This window comes from Pediculus humanus, genomic scaffold, assembly GCF_000006295.1.
Source record: "Pediculus humanus corporis 1103172108290 genomic scaffold, whole genome shotgun sequence".
In the NCBI taxonomy this organism is placed as follows: Eukaryota; Metazoa; Arthropoda; class Insecta; order Psocodea; family Pediculidae; genus Pediculus; species Pediculus humanus.
Window position 1 is genome coordinate 554,784 of NW_002987859.1, and position 5,535 is coordinate 560,318.

Consider the following 5,535-nt stretch of genomic DNA (forward strand, 5'->3'; position numbering starts at 1 on the left):
CCTTCCTGCTTTTGGTTCACCAACTTAAAACTACATCAAATTATTATTATTATTATTTTTATTATTTATATATTTAAACGTAACTTTTTACAATTAAAAACTTTTCTTTTTTTTTTTTTTGAAAAGAAAAATTGATTTTTAAAGTTTTTCTTTTTCTGTAATGATTTTCAAAAAACCCCCCCCCCGAAAAAAAAGTCATTTGTCGTTAATAAATATTTTAACGGGAGAAAAGAGGGGTTGAGAGAGGGGGTGAAGGAAGGGGAGCACGTAACGATATTAAATCATTTTTAAAAAAATAATACAAAAATATTAAAAACAAACACGAATCCATCTTTTTTTTAAAGTGGATAGTTTAATTAATAAAAAAAGCTTTTTAACATTTAAAAAAAAAAAAATCGATTCAATATGGCGGATACCTAATTTCCCTTTATAAAAAAAAAAAAAAAACGTTACAAACTATTTTTAATACAAATAATAAAAAAAAATTTAAATTTACAACAACAGGAGAATTACATTGGCGCCATGGATTACTTTTTAAAAAATTCTTTTTCTCTCTCTCTCTCTCTGCCTCTCTCTCATTTTTTTCCATGCCAATAAATTACTTAAACTTGATTACGTAACATAAATAAATTTTTTTTTTTTTTTTATTTAAAAACTTCCCATAAAAATTTTTTTTTTTTATGAAACGCTCCAACTATCATAACTCATTTTTTTTCTGTCTCCCCCTCACCCCCTCCTCACCTACATCACCTACATTTTATTTATTTAACAAAACGTAACAAGAATATAAAATCAATTTATTGTTATTATTATTATGAAAATTCCATACATAGGGAGGTAGGTATATTTAAAAAAAAAAAAACTAAAACCGTTAAAATTTACGATTGAAAACCGAGTTTAAAGAGAACGTGTGAGGTAAAAAGATAAAAAGAGAAAATAAAAGAGAGAGAGAGAGAGAGAGAGAGAGAGAAAGAAACTTAATCTGATCTAATTAACAATAATTCAAATGTCCGCACTTTTTAATATATATTTTTTTAATTACGCATGAGAGAGAGAGAAAGAGAGAGAGTACATAACAAATGGTTCGTTTTCCTTTTTTTCTGCTGTTCGTGGCATTAATGTTCAAAAAAAAAAAAAAAAAAAAAATGGCGTTTAAATTTTCAACGTACGTAATATAAAAAAAAAAAAAGTGTTCGACGACAAGAAATTATTTCTAATTTCAAATCAATACCCGACATTTTATGTCGCAAGTTATTTATTTATTTATTTTTTTTCATAATTTTTTATTGCTTTTCTTTAAAAGACGTTAATAATAATAATAATAATAATAATAATAATAATAATAATAATAATAATAATAATAATTATAAACTTTTACTTTATGAAATGTATTGTATTTTTTGCGTAATTTTCTTTTTTCTCTCTCTCTCTCTCTCAATAAGTATTAAATGGTGTCATTCGATTAGTTAAAATACTAATAACTCTTTATATTTTACAAACATTCAAACATTCAATCATTCAATCATTCATTCATTCATTCATTCATTCATTCATTCAGTCGTGTGTTTACCTAATGCAATAATTTAATTGTTAGTTTTTTAAACGAACGAATGATAAAAAAATTTTTTTTGCAAATTGGTTTTGTTTCGCATAATATTTCGCATAATAAAAGTAAAAAATTTTTTGCTATCATTCATTTACTCATTTAAAAAAATCGATGAATGAATAGTAGCAAATTTTTAATAAGTTATTCTTATCGTTAAAGAATTTATATTTTTAATTTTCTTTTTTCTTTTTTTTTTAATAAGATTTTGATTAATTTATTAGGTTAATAATAAAAAAAAAAAAAAAAAAAAAAAAATTATTCATTTATTAATCATCGATTGTACAAAGTTAAAAATTTTTTTTTAATTTTTTTTTTTTTTTTTTTTAGAAAGTTCTATAGAGATAAAATGCAAAAAAAAAAAAAAAAAATCCCGTATTTAAAAAATTCTACGAAAAATTTTTTTTTTTGGCTACGATTTAATTTTTTTTTTTGAAAACATCACGTTATAAAATCACGTCGATTAATAAAACTAAAAAAAAATTTTTAATAAAATAAAAAAGTTCAATCATTCAATCATTCTTTCATTCGTTCATTCATTTAATCAATCATTCAATCAATCATTCATTCGTAAAATCATAAACGAAAAAAATTAATTAATTAATTAAAAAAAAAAAGTAAAAATTATATCAGACCCGTACCCAAATTCATACTTCGAATCTTTAAATAAATATTTTTTTTTGTACTCTATTGACACGTCAAAATAATTTCTCATCAAATCATTTAATTTCGGATGAAAAGTCCGTTAAATCGACAATTTCCGGTATATTATACACAAAGCGACACAACGCATAAATAAATAAACGTAATATTTTTTTGTTTAATGAAAAATTCGACGTCAAAATGAAATTTTAACGAATTTTCTTAACAAAAAAAAAAAAAAAATTTTTTTTTCATAAAAGTTATGAATGAATATTTCTCATTATAATTTTTTTTTCAAGAAATATATATAAACTTTTTAATAACAATAGATAGATAGATAGGTAGATAATATTCGAAATATAAAATTGAAAACAATGTTATTTCCCAAGACGCGGAAACAAAAAAAGTTATATAATTAAAATTTAGTAAGTAAATAAGTTTTGAAAAAAAAAAAAAACGTTTTCTTTTATAAACAAGTTTAAAAACTACAACAAACAAACAAAAAAATTTTTTTTAAATAAAGTTTTATATATATAAAATTTGTTACAAATTAAAAATAGAAAAACGATTTTTATTGTTACGTTTCCGTTTGTAGGAAACCTACATAAAATATATTATTCACGCATACGTACGTAATATTTGTTAAACTCGTTTGTTGTTGTGACAAAAACAAAAAAAAAAAGGAGAAAAAGTTTTTGGCAAACTCGTTTTGATTATTATCAGAGCGAAAATATTAGTAAAAAAAAAAAGTTGTTGAAATAAAATTAATAGAATTTAAAAAGAAAACCAGAGAAGAGCAAAATTAAAAATGAAAACTTTTTAAAATGGAGGAGAAAAAAAACGAACGGTGGGACCCAAAAGAAAAAAATTTGTTACGAATCCGTTAAAATTCAACGACCCGGAACCAACCGTTTCCTTGTCAAGTCGTACCAAAAGCTTCTTTTTTACACACTCTCTCTCTCTCTCTTTTTTTTGCGGATTTGGATTTTTTTTAAATCCCTTTTTCCCCCCTCCCTCTCTCTTTTTTTTTCTCTTTGACTAACTAAGCTTTTTTTGCGGTTGAAATAAATTGTTATATACTTTGACCGCGGCAAAACGAATTCAATTTTCTAAATAAAAAAAAAAATTCTTTTTTTTTTTAATCTTAAACATTTACAAATTTATTATAAAATTTTCCCTTTTTCCCTAAGGTTATAAAATACAATTAATGTCATTTTATAATAAAAATTACGTTTCCTTTTAATATTTTGAAACAGGTTTCGCGAGGTATATATGATGTGATGAATGAACGAGCGAGATGAGAAAAAAATGACTGTCATAAGCACGATTATATTAAATACGCCGAAATCCTTGACTTCAAGAACAACAACCAACCAACAAACAACAAACAAAAAGTTTATTTTTGGTAATTCTTGATAAGATCGTGACTAATGTCAAATCTGATGCTGCCCCCCCGACTAAAACAAATGAAAATGAACAATGCGATGATGTAATTTAAAACTTTAAGTGCAACCATAACTTTTTGAACGTGTTTTAAAACATTTTTTTCTTTTGCGAGTTACGTAATTAATTTTAAATGAACAAAAAAAAAAAAAAAAAAAAAATTGGCATCCATTACGCGCGGCAAGAAAAAAAATTAATAAATTTTTTTTTTGTTTTTAAAACGATTCGTCGCGAAAAATCGCCTACGTACCAACAAACAACCTTCGTGATTCTCCCAACTTTGATTTCCTCTTTTTAATTAAATAAAAAATAAAATTTTTTTTTTGTCGTTTGTTTGTTTGTTAATTTTAAATCTTTACGTTGATTCGTATCGATTCCTTTGTTGTCTGCTTGCTTGCTTGCCAAAGAATTGTATTCTGTCAATTTCCGGTGACACGATTTTTTTTTTTTTTTTCTCGTTTTCGATAATAAAAACCTTAACGCAACTACTACTCTACTTAAATTTTCGTCTATGCACACACGAACGAACGTTAAATGATAATAATAATAATAATTTCGATTGATTTAAAACAAAAGAGAGAGAAAGAGATGGGGAGAGGGAGGGGGGATAAAGGGAGTGATTGAAGCAAAACTAAAATGTAATATTAATTACTTGTAAAAGTTGTAGCCTCAAGAGGTTTATTCAATTAAAGGAAAAGGTTCCTTTTTAATTAATTATTCAATCATCCAATTTATTTATTCGATATTTCCCGTTCATTTTTTTTTTTAATGAAAAAATGTATAAACGTAATTAATATTAATGATAATGATAATAATAATAATAATAATAATAATAATAATAATAATAATAATAATAATAACTTTTTTCTTTTTTTTAAATAATAAATTTTAACCTGAGGCAAGTTTAAAAAAAAAATTAATTTTCTGAATCGGAAAAAAATTAAAAAAAAAGGGGGGGTGGGGAGGGAAATCGCACGTAAACGTGTAGTAGTAGTCATTTTTTTTACAATTTATTAAGTTGGTAATATGATAATAATAATAAATAAATTTAACACCTGAATTAAAATTTACGAATAAAAAAAAATGTTTGAGTTATGGGTGCCACGCGAGTACGTATGAAAGTTAATTTTTAGAGGTACTCGTTTGATTTTACGTACCTAAACACGTTTAAGGTTCGTAACGATGAAATACTATCTTGTTTTTTTTCCCTTCCCTTTCCCCCTTCCCCTTTCAATCAATTTTTAACTTGGTTAAAGTTTTTTTTTGGAATGAATCGGAAACAAGTTTCGTATGAAAATAATAGACCGAGGTCACTAAAATTTTTGTAAAACCATTTTTTTTTAGTTTGTTTCATCTCAATTTGAAATAATACAACAGCAACAACAAACAAATTTTTTTTTTTTTCAAACGTAAAGAAGAAACACTTTAACTTTCTGAACACGACGAAATTTCAGGCATCGTGCACCAAGTTCAGGTGAAAGAGTTCAAAAATGTTTTCTTTGTTTACAACATAGATAATTTTTATTATCATATCGTTCGTTTTTATCAAAAAAAATTTTACCCGCGAAAAATATAAATAAAATATTCAACGTGCATCTACATAAAAATTTTATTATTATTATTATTATTATTAATTCATGCATTACTTCTATCTACTATCGAAATGTTTGATGAACGATAGCAAAATAAAAAAAAATTAATGGCGTGTTTTATGAATTATCAACATTGATAAAATAAGATAAATAAATTTAAACGAATGACCCTTATCAACATCGTATCGTGTCGTGGCATTAATTTTTCGTTTAATCAATCGCATATCATAATAATAATAATAATAATAATAATAA